General features: G+C 53.7%; 2 long non-coding RNA genes across 4 annotated transcripts; both read right to left on the reverse strand.

Annotated features, from left to right (window-relative positions):
* Window positions 1–2,301: 2,301 nt before the first annotated feature.
* On the reverse strand, window positions 2,302–11,234 carry LOC131489300 (uncharacterized). Of its 3 annotated transcripts, none has more exons than XR_009250476.1 (4): window positions 9,525–11,234; window positions 8,636–8,815; window positions 7,271–7,449; window positions 2,302–2,603 (listed from the first exon to the last, which is right to left on the reverse strand). It is a non-coding gene; the product is annotated as an uncharacterized LOC131489300 (long non-coding RNA). The 3 variants fall into 3 exon arrangements; XR_009250475.1 differs by lacking the exon at window positions 2,302–2,603 and adding an exon at window positions 2,622–5,270; XR_009250474.1 differs by lacking the exon at window positions 2,302–2,603 and having other exon boundaries at window positions 6,815–7,449.
* On the reverse strand, window positions 5,313–6,427 carry LOC131489301 (uncharacterized). The gene is made up of 2 exons (XR_009250477.1): window positions 5,977–6,427; window positions 5,313–5,921 (listed from the first exon to the last, which is right to left on the reverse strand). It is a non-coding gene; the product is annotated as an uncharacterized LOC131489301 (long non-coding RNA).
* Window positions 11,235–11,656: the final 422 nt, after the last annotated feature.

Here is an 11,656-nt window from a genome sequence, read left to right on the forward strand (position 1 = left end):
GGGAATTTAAGGAGGTCGGGAGAGTGGTTCAGGCTCCGGCAGAAGCGGGGGCCTGGGGTCTGGGGAGGACCTACCCATTGGAAAGTCCCGGGCAGAGCCCTAGTAAAAGCTGAGTCCTGAAAGGTAGGCAGGAGCTAGATCATTGGCTCATTGGATCCTATGCTGGAGGTCGGGCATTGTTTGCGTTTTACGCAAAAAAAAAAAAACACTGGGAAAGCCTATGGAACCCTCCAGACTAGGATCAAGCTCTCCTGCCGCGGATTCTCTCTACATCACAGTTGCTTCCACTTGGGAGAAGGCCCAGGTCGCCTAAGCCCCACGCGGTGCCCCCTGCGCCCCACAAGGTCCAGGCCGACCGGCCCCTGCTTCCCAAGTCAGCCCTCAGGCTCAGCAACTCATTAGCCATACAGACACCCAATCACTCCAGGCGCTTGGGAGAAAAGCCTGCACGTGAACCTTATGGCCGTGCCACCCCAAGTGGACTATTCTCCTAAAAGATATACGACCCCATCACCCCCAATACCCGCAGCCCCGAGCCAGCGTGCGCCCCCACCTACCTCTCTCGCTCGGGCTTCGTGGTCCCCACCAGAGAGGAACTTTCTATGAGCTGCTGGCCTGAGTAACGCTGGAAATTGGTCCTGACGCGGGACTGTGCAGCTTCCTAGGAATTTCTACCAGCCTCTAGGCTTATCCGAGTCTCAGTGATCCCCCAAGACTGGGGAAATCGAGGCTCTCACAAAGGTTAGGGTGCCCCCAAAGGCAGGCTGTCCAGCAGAGACGGAGTTGGGCTGAACTCAGGGTTTACAGGCTCCAGATGGGGTGGGCACGTCCTGAGGCTCCTCTCCGACCTCCTCGAATTGGGTCGTGCCCAGTGGTTCATTCTGCCGAGAAGGGCAGCTGCTGACCCAGGAGGCCCTGTCGGGAGAGGGCTGCAGATTCCCCTCACCCTCATCTTCACCGGGCTGGGGCCAGTTTCCCCCACCCGCACTCCTCGCTCTCTCCTCCCCCTCTGCTCCTCCCAGCCCCCACTGAGCTTCTTCGAATTTCTTGGCCAAAACCTTGAAACTAACAGGGAAATTCAAACCTCATTCCAAAGCCTCTGCCTGTATCCATTGTATCACTGGTTCTCAACCTTGGTGATCATTACAGCCACCTGGAAGGCCTGTTAGAACCAGATTTCCGGGCCCCACCCCAGAGATCCGATTCAACAGGTCAGCGAGGGGGCCGGAGAATTTGCATTTTCTAACAGGTCCCCCGGGGCGCGCTTTGCTGGTGCGGCCGATTCCGGAATACATTTTGAGAACCCGCGCTCTACCTGTTGGGTTTTGCTGCGAAGTTCCTCCCATTCCTAACGTCTACATATTTTGCTCACGCCCAGACTAAAAGCCCCTTAAATGCAAGGATGCCGGGCTTCTCTGTATATCCCGCCCCTCCCCCGCCCCCCGCACCTACCACAAGGCTTTGCGTAGAGTAAGGGCCTTCTGAGTATTTGGGCTTAATCATGAATGCCAAATAAGTCACCCATTACACATGTTTGGGGTGTGCCTGACACCTTTCTGAGGGCACTGGAAGTAGCAGTTTGTTTAATACGAGTGTGGCCAGATGCCAAAACAGAGCCTCAGGATGGGGATGCCAGGCACTGAGATGGAGAGAGACACCAGACTCAGGGAAAGTCTCGGTGGGGAAGCCAAGTGCCGCCCAGTGCTCGGCAACCACAGCCTTCTCAACTCTGGGGCTACCCGTCTTAAAGGGACAGTCAGGGAAGGCTGGGCTCTCTAGGAGGCAATAGGAGAAAAGACAAGACCCGCAACTCCAGGCTTCCCACAATCTGGAATGTGCACCCCCAGCACCCAATTTGCACCTGCTTGGACCAGCCCATCTGTGCATCCCGAGGCTGGGAGAGACCCGGCGCCCCCAGAGCCACACTGTCTGCACTGGAGTTGCCCAGAATCTTTCTGAAAGGTCCAGAAACTCTTACCAGGGCTTAGGGGTTTCAGATTCCAGAGGATTCCCCAATTTGGGTCAAGAGGGATACCCATCCAGTCAGTGGGGGTGGGGTGCAGGATCTCCCAAGTGCAGCCACAGTGTCACTGGAGACTGTCAGCCAGGTAACACAGGATGAGGGAAAGGGGGTCCCTTGGAGAGCTGAGGATACCGGCCATCTTACACCTCCCAGCGGGGGGGGAGGGGGGGGTGCGGGGCCCAGCTTCTGTGTTCAAACTGTATTCCGTCCCTGAGTTCTGCACACAGCTCGGCGTTCCTGGGCCACGTCGTAAAAAAATTTACAAGACTATGTTAAACTGGCAGTAAAAACAATTAACTTTAATGGTACCTCGGGTGGGTGGCTGGGTGGGTCAGAGGGAGGGCCCCTGCTTCCTCCTCTCCCAACTGGGAAGCCAGAAGCCAAAGAGCGGCCTGCTGTCAGGCAAGCCTTTGGGTTCAGAGGTTCAAGGTGAAATCCCAAAGACGGCTGAGCACGGGGGGGGGGGGGGGCCACCGGGGAAGAGTTCAAGTTCCACTTGATGGTGGCCAGCTGAGTAACCTCGGAGAAGAAGCCTCTTAACCACTCTGAGACTCACTATTCGCATCTAGTAAATGGAAATCTATTAAATGAGAAAGTGTAAAAAAAAAAAAAAAAAAAAAAAACTATTAAAATGGGAATTCGTAAAAAAAAAAAAATCTCCTTCTCAGGATTGTGAGGTTTGCAAATGATAGTTATTTTGTAAGCCTGGTAGGTAGATACACATTTATTAAGCATGTTTGTTTAATAAATGATGAATGTTAGTTTCTGGAGGACTCGGGCTCCCCAGCTGTAAAATGAAATGCAAAGGCCAGGCTATTGCAGAGGCTGAAGCCCCCTTGTTCAGAACCCTGATGTAGCCAGCATCACTTACATGTAGGTTTCCTGCTGAAATTGACCTCCTTGTCCAGTCAGTGACCCTGGAAGTGACCCCATGCTCAGGCAGCCTGGAGCCCCAGGCTTTGAAACTGACCTGGATTTCAGGACAACTGGCGAGGAAATGAGAGTGGCCAGGGGGTGGGGACAGGGCCCACCGGATTCAAGAGGTTAGACGGTGTGACCTGGTCCAGTCCGGAAAGGCCTAATTCTGCAGGTCCCTACGACCTGGAGACAATTAACCATCCACTGCAGGGAAACCTCCTCCGTCTGTTTGTGTGTGGCCCTCTCGGCCAACCAGGATTTGGGAGAGATGCCCCCACCTGGGGACTGCCCACAGGAGGAAACCACCCTTTGACCTGTCTCTCTGCCTTGGGCAGTCGGTGGGGAAATGGGAGGGGGGAATGTCCTCACGGCTCCACCCTCCTCTCCCAGGGACCTGTTCTACAGGGGAGGCTGTTCCTGGCTGAGATCCACACCCCTTGCTAGGACCTCTTCAGGCACCGTGTGGCCTCTGGGGCTGCCTCTCTCTGGGCCAGCCACCCAGAGGTACGTCACCAGACACCCTGAGCCCTGGAAGGGAGCCGCTGCCATCGGGCTGAAGGAACCTAGCCCACAGCCCAGCATGCATCCTGCCATCAACTCAGTGCCCGATCCTCTCTATTCTACACCCTCACCCCCAGCAGGCATTTTTCCCTGTTCATTTCAGGCAGTTAAACAAAGTTTTAAGGGGCACCTGGGTGACTCAATTGGTTAAGCATCTGACTTCAGCTCGGGGCATGATCTCATGGTTTGTGAGTTCGAGCCCCCCCGTCCGGGTCTGTGCTGACAGCTCAGAGCCTGGAGCCTGTTTTGGATTCTGTGTCTCCCTCTCTCTCTGCCCCTCCCCTGTTCATGCTCTCCGCCACCCCCCCCCCCCCCGTCTTTCAAAACATGAATAAAAACTTAATAAAACAAACAAACACACAAAGTTTTAAAAGCTGTTGGGGGGTGGGGGCGCCTGGGTGGCTCAGTCAGTTGAGTGTCCGACTTCTGTTCGCGTCATGATCTCACGGTTCGTGAGTTCCAGCCCCACGTGGGGCTCTGTGCTGACAGCTCGGAGCCTGGAGCCTGCTTCGGATTCTGTCTCCCTCTCTCTCTCTCCCCCTCCCCCACTCTTGCGCGCACGCTCTCTCTCTCTCTCAAAAATAAATAAGCATTAAAAGAAAGTTTAAAAAAAAATAATAATAAAAAGCTGGGATGATGATCCAGGATAAGGTGATGTGATGGCTAATTTTTTGACGGGACTAAGGGATGCCCAGGCGGTTGGGAAAACTTGATTTATTGGTGTATCTGTGAGGGTGTTTCCAGAAGAGGTTAACATTTGGACCGGTGGACTGGCTAAATAAGATACTCCTCACTAGTGTGGGTGGGCATCATGCGATCCATCGAGGGCCCCCCATCAAACAAAAAGGAAGAGGAAGGACAAATTTGCTCTCTGCTTGAGCTAGGATCACTGCTTCTGGTGTTCGGGCCTTGGGGCTCTGACGGGGGTTTACATCATCGGGCCCCCATCTGTAGACCCTCAGACTTGGACTGAATGTCACCATCCGGTTTTCTGGGTCTCCGACTTGCAAATGGAGGACTCCGGGACTTCTGAGCCCCCCGTAATCACATGAGCCACTTCCTATAATGCATCTCGGTGCCGTGATACAAGGAGTCGATCCCAGGCTGAAGGAAGAGGCCGTGTGGGTTGTTCCAATCAACTGTCCCCGCTCAGCCCAGCCTGTGAGCCACCCAGCCCCGGTGCCAGACACGTGAATGAGCCGGCCAACTGTTCTAGTCGCTCTTGGCCATTCAGGTCTTCCAAGCTGAGGTCTCAGACATGATGGAGCAGAGGATGATGGGGCAGAAGGTATCCCTTCTATACCCTATCCAAATTCCTGACCCACGGAATTTGTGAGTGTAAGAAATGAGTGGTCTTGAGGCCACTGAGTCCACGGTGGCTTGTCCCGGAGCATCAGATAACCACCACAGGGACCTTCACCCATCCGAGCCTCACTTTCCCCATCTGCAAAATGCGGATAAGAACGCTTTCAGGGGTGATCCTGGAAGTGGAATGTGCTCACACAAATAGCAAATGATGAGGCACGGCCCCCCCGCACCCCCGGATTCAAGAGGCTAGACCCCGCTGTGCGGCTCACAGAGAGCTGGGCACCCCGAGATTCTCAATGCCCGGACCACCTCCTGCACCTCCCCATAGCCAGAGAAACTCGACCGACATTTCATCCAGATCTCATGTCCAAAAGGAAACCCCCCTGCACTGCATTGCACCCCGCCGCTATCAATTTCCCTTCGCATTCCCATCGAAGAATTAGTTTCCAGACAGCAAAGCCTGCCAACAGCAGAAATAAATCACAACTGGGAAGTACGTGAACATTATCCAAAGAGGAACAATTTAGCAAACATTTCTCCCCCTTCCAAACCAATAACAATTCAATTATTTGGCTGTCACTGGGAATGATGAAGCACCATGTGGCATTCCTGGGTGGGAAGGGGGAAGGCTTTGGAAAAGGACGTGAAAAGCAGCCAGGAGGACACAGAATCACAAAAAGGAACAAAAGGTGGGGGGGGGGGGTGCCCCTCTCTGAAACTGGGAGAAGGAACAACACTGGTCATCCTCATGGTCATTGGCATAACACTTGGTTGCACGATGCTCTCACATCCGTGATGGTGTTGACCCTCTTGAGAAACAGGGATGTTGTCCGAGATGCTGTCCTCCATCCACACGGAAGAGAGAAACATTCAGGGGGCACCTGGGTGGCTCAGTCGCGTGAACGTCTGACCTTGGCTCAGGTCATGCTCTCGAGGTTCGTGAGTTCGAGCCCCACGTCGGGCTCACTGCCGTCAGCCCGTCAGCGCAGAGCCCGCTGCAGATCCCCAGTCCCCCTTTCTCGGTCCCCTTCCCTGCCTATGCTCTCCCCACCCCCCCAAAAAAAATTTTTTTGAAAGGAAGGAAAGCATTCAGGTGTGATGGAAGGAGGGCCTTTAAGTGCACTGGGAAGGAAAACAAGAGTTTTTCATTAGGGGAATAACATGACCTACATTTACAGTCTCAAGATCTCCCAAACATTGATAGGAGAGGAGCAGGAAACCACAGGGAGGCTCACAGTCTCCAAGTAGGCAACGAGGGCGGCTGTCCAGTTAGAAAGAAGCAGGCAGACCGGAGGCAGAGTTTGAAGGACCGCTTGGCCGAATCAGGCGAGAGTTTGGCTTCCAGCACACGGAGCAGGTGAGAGATAGAAGCCAATGTGTGGGGCCAGGCAGGGCTCTCCGCAGGAGGTGAGGTCCTTCCCTGAAAGTTGTCATGCCAGACAAAGAAGTCGCCAAAGGAGAGCACTAAGAGTTTTGCTGGGGACCTCCGAAATGCCAACTCTCGTGGAGAGGCCGGTGGGCTGTGAGATGAATGTTTAAGCCCGGAAAAGGAGATGAGGTGGGAGCTAGCAACTTGGCAAATAGCTGTCACAGAAAGTCGTAGAACCACGGTTGGGGGGGGGGGGGGGGATGGACATCTAATAAAAACACACTAATGAGAAGAGAACTGGAAAATGCCAATGTGTGGAGATCCAGGAGGCCGAGGGGTATCCAAAAGACACAGAGAGAGGTGGGGAGGAAACAGTGACACGGAAGGGGGGTCCCCAAGGCCGCCTTGAAAGGAGCACAAGGGAATTTGGGCGGCTGTTGGAAACAGGAATCCCGATCTTTGTGACAGTGACATGACCGTTTGCATCCATCAAACTCATAGAAACATACACACGAAAAAGATGAATTTTGCTGTATATAAAATTATCCCACCGGGGGACCTGGGTGGCTCAGTCAGTTGTGTCCAACTCTTTTTTTTTTTTTTTAAGGTTTATATATTTTTGAGAGAGAGAGAGAGACAGACAGAATGTGAGCAGGGGAGGGGCAGAGAGAGAGGGAGACACAGAATCCGAAACGGGCTCCGGGCTCTGAGCTGTCAGCACGGAGACCAACGTGGGGCTCAAACCCACGAACTGTGAGATCACGACCTGAGCCAAAGTCAGACGGCCAGACACCCCTTGAGTGTTTGGCTCTTGATGTTGGCTCGGGTCATGATCTCACAGTATGTGTGTTTGAGCCCCACTTTGGGCCCTTCATTGACAGCTCGTGTGGGATTCTCTCTCTCTCTCTCTCCGTCTCCCTCTGTCCCTCCGCCGCTCACTCACTCTCATTCTCTCTCTCTCACTCTCAAAATAAATAGACGTTTTTAAAATTTTTCAAAAGGCAAAATTATCACTCCATTTAAACAAAAAAAGTTCATCCGAGAAAAGGTGAAGCAAAAAAGATCATCAGAAACCGTGATCCACCCCTTACCAGCTGAGCGACCTTGAGCAAGCTCATCCCTGGACCTCAGTCTCTGCATCTGTAAAACGGGCATCGTGTTCTCCAGAGCTGTTTGCAAAGATTCTGAGACGGCGTGCGTCCAGCGATTCCCAGGGCGCCTGGCTTAGGTAAGTGCCCTGCAACTCCCAATGCCTCCTTCCCGTCTACTCCTGAAAAAACAGATTCCGTCAGGCACCCTGCAAACCGTCGAATTTGTATCCCAGTCTTAGGAATTAACAGGCTACAGAACAATCAACGAGGCCAACCACAGCCGCCGCGCAGCATGCCTTCTGAGCGCCCGGCTCTGTGCCGACCTTGTTCCATGCGCTACCTCATTGCACCCTCCCCGTCAGGCCGTGAGGCGGGTCACTACCGCCAACCTCAAAGCCTCTATGCTCTCAGATTCCCGTGACGGCGCGTCACAAAACCAGTCTCAGCTGTCAATTCCGGTCCCCTAGGAGAGGCCACAGGTTGCCCAAGAGACGGCAAGAACTGAGGGCTATCCTGGTCAAAGACACAGAGTCCCGTCCCTTGGATGGAGCCTGGAAAAAGAAACTTCTGCTGCTGTCCCCAATGACCTGTCGGAACTGGAGCGCATCAGGTTCTCACTCTGATGTCCCCGGCTGGACTCATCAGTCCTGCAAAAGGCAGGTGCATAGTGGTCAAGAGCGTAGCATCTAGGGGCGCCCGGGTGGCTCAGTCGGTTAAGCGGTTAAGCGTCCGACTCTTGATTTCCGCTCAGGTCATGACCTCACGGTTTGTAAGGTCAAGCCCTCCATTGGGCTCTGCTGACAGTAGGGAGCCTGCTTGGGATTCTCTGTCTCCCTCTCCCTCTGCCCCTCCCCCACTCGCTCCCTATCTCTGTCTCAAAATAAATAAATAAACATTAAAAAAAAAAAAAAAAAAGAGGATGGGATCTAGAACTGCCAGTCTGCCTGGGTTCAAAGCCCAGCTTTGCCATTTATTAGCACGCACGACTCTAGGAAAGTTATAGAATGTCTCAGAGCCTCATTTTCCCCATCTGTAAAATGGGGAGAGGACCACACCTCCCTCATAGGGCTGACCTCAAGGTAAAGCTCTTCGTATTTGTAAGATGCTTAGACCCTTATAGCCACGGCTATGAGGTGAGCCTGCCTGCTTTTCCCATAATGAGATCCTCTCTGGGACTCAGATTCCCCGGAGGAGAGGAGACGAAGGAAGGAAGAAGAAAGTGAACTTCCGTAGGGCAAGAAACACTGGTAGGATACACACCGCGGTGAAGAACAGGGAGATCTGCAGCCTCAGAATTAGCCTGGGGGGGCGGCAAGAGGGACCCTGTTCCGGACCTGAGAGGGGTCTCCGCAGGTTTCTTCCCACCTGCCGTCTTTCTTGCACATCTGTCCTGAGGGGTTCACACAGCCAGAGGTAGGAGGTCCCCGCACCTCCGTCCTCTACCAGCAGCGCGGGACAGGCTCCAAAGGGACTCGCTCGTTTTGTAGTTCGAACTTGATTGGCTGCTGGCAATTTCATAAGGTTCAACCTCATCTCGTGTGGGAACTAAAAACAAAAAAAAAAATAAGTAGGTTTGTTAGGGTCTGAAATGTGTCCAACTCCCCAAAATTCCTGCATGGGAGCCCTGACCCCCACCCCCCACCCCAGGATGTGGCTGTATTTGGACGCAGGGTACTTAAAGAGGTGATTACGTTAGAGGGGTCCATTAGGGTGGCCTCATCCAATCTGGCTAGTGTCCTTACAAGAAAAGAATAGGGCACATTAGGGACGCCAGGACACGTGTGCGTAGAAGGACAGCCATGTGAAGAGAAACAAGAAGGTGGCCACCTGCGAGCCAAAGAGAGAAGCCTCGGAGGAAACTGACCGTCCCAGCACCTTGACCTTGGACTTCTAGCCTCCAGAATTGTGAGCAAACAAATTTCTGTTGTTTAAGCCACTCAGTTTGTACCATTTTGTTATGACCGCCCAAGCTCACTCATACATTTTTTTAAGTTTATTTCTTTATCTTGAAAGAGAGAGAGAGAGAATGAGCAGGGGAGGGGCAGAGAGAGAGGGGGGCAGAGGATCCGAAGTGGGTTCTGCACTGACAGCAGAGAGCCTGATGCGGGGCTGGAATTCACGAGCCAGGCCAAATGGCCTCCTAAGACCTCCTGTTCCTCGTGGTCCCTCTGGCCTCCCGGTCCCTTCACAATCCCACGCAGCCATGTGGAATATTGGCCCATCTCACATAAGGGAGACACTAGCCGCGACTCACCTTCAGTCACACAGAGCGTGGGGAACGTGGCTTGGTGTCCGTGCCCGTCTTGTCACGGGCAAGTTCAAACCCAGAGAGCAGCTTCGCAACCTCCCGTGGTCTCGCTTTCCTTCACCTAGCACATCGTCGGTAGCCAGGAAACGGTTTGCCCCAGCCCGCCGAGCCTCGGGTTTCCCTCCTGTCTTTACCGTTTCCTTGGTGACTGGCCTTGGGCAAGTTAAATCTCTGAACCTCTATGTCCTGATCAGGACAGAAGGCCCAGAATACCTACCTCTCAGAGCTCCAGGGAAGTTAGAAGCTGAAAATAGCAAGAGCCTATCACAGGCCATGACACGTGGAAAGCATTCGATGAATTATGAATTCCGCTATCTCCTCATTTTACTTTTATTCTATGATTGAAAAAAAAATTTAATGTTTATTTATTTTTGAGAGAGAGAGAGAGACAGAGAGAGACAGAGCATGAGTGGGGGAGGGGCAGAGAGAGAGGGAGACACAGAATCCGAAGCAGGCTCCGAGCTGTCAGCACAGAGCCCGACGCGGGGCTCGAACCCACGAACTGCGAGACCACGACCTGAGCCAGAGCTGGACTCTCAACCGACTGAGCCACCCAGGCGCCCCCAATAAACACTACCTTCAAAATGAGACTCCTGATAAAAAGGGGCTGGAGAATGCCCCGGAGACATACACCCTCCAAATTCCTCTCCAAGTGCGACAGCCACACACTTGAGCCTATCGGGGCGCTGACAGGTGGAGAGAGTGTTTCGGGGAGGATTTGGTGGGCCCGCCACCGTTCCAAGAAATTCCCGGTGCACCTACTGAAATGCACCCAAGAGTCGCCCTTCTCTGCAGAAAACAGTCTCAAGGTCACTGGCTGTGTCCCCGATGGCAGGCTCGAAAGGGACGGGGGATGGGGCCAAGTCTATGCCTGCATCACGCACATCTGTGCTCGACCTTCTCCGCTCTGCCCGCTCCCCAGACACCCAGCCGCTGAAGATTCATCACCAGGCTCTTGCCCTCCTGGCTGATCGGACTCGGCTGATGGAAGGCACTGGCTACGGACAGGAGGGAGGGCGGATTGAAAGATCATGTCAGGGTATCTAGTCCCTACTCCTCCCCAAACATCACCCTCCACGACAGTGGTTCATGCGGACAGCCCGTCTCCGTGGTTCCAACCCTCTCTGGCTCTGTGCACCTCCCCCCACCCCCCACCCCCGGCCCCTGCAGCCCTGAGGGGGATAACGGCTCCCACGGTTGCTGGCCCCAGAGAACTCTAGTGTCCCTTGCTGGGTCCCTTAACCCTACTCGCCCCCTTGTAAGTAGCCCTTACAGTTAACTCTTCCCGGTCGAATAGTCAGACTATTTCCTGCCAAGAGATTCCCTGATCTAAAGCCCAAGGTGGAACCCGAAAGAAAAGATCCTGGTTTCTCATTCCCTCTCTCCCAAACCAGTTTCGGGCCAAGGCGAGGGAGAAGAAGTCGAAGATTTCGCACGGCCTCAGAGGCCACCTCTCTCTCTTCACGCAAGCTCGGACCACTGGACAGAGTCTATTGTCTACCCAGAGACACCTTGGTTCAAATCCTGGCTCTGTCACAGCCTGGCTGCGAAGGCTTGGCCCAACTGCTCGACCTTCCCGAGCCTTAATGTGCCCGTCTGTACAATGGGATCTGTACCTCACAGGATTGTTGAGCGGGCAGGACGACGGACGGAAAACGATCAATCACATAGTACCTCGAACCATAATAGATAGAGGCTCCGTCAACTCTTGTTCTCCTCCCCGATCTCACGTCCCACTTCCGTTCCCTAAATTCTGTCCTTGACTCAATGAGGAAGAAGGCCAGGGGAAAATGTAACAATCGCCACACCAACACGTGAGGATCACTTCGTGATTCCCAAAGAACTTCCACGGCTCTCGGTTCCCTCCTTCCGGCCAGTGGAAATTCTTACAGGGGAAAGGGCATGGCTTTCGAATGTCCCCCGCCAACGGGACCTGGAGAAGAAGCCGTCAACACATGGACCCAAAGGGGAGACAAATCAGGGTTTCTAGAAGCAAGAAAACCCCAGTTTTCCACCACATCCGTTTCTGACCCCCCTGCAGCCAACAGCCCTGAATGGAATGGCTTCTCGATACTATA

The sequence above is a fragment of the Neofelis nebulosa genome, chromosome 11 (genome assembly GCF_028018385.1).
Source record: "Neofelis nebulosa isolate mNeoNeb1 chromosome 11, mNeoNeb1.pri, whole genome shotgun sequence".
Lineage (NCBI taxonomy): Eukaryota > Metazoa > Chordata > Mammalia > Carnivora > Felidae > Neofelis > Neofelis nebulosa.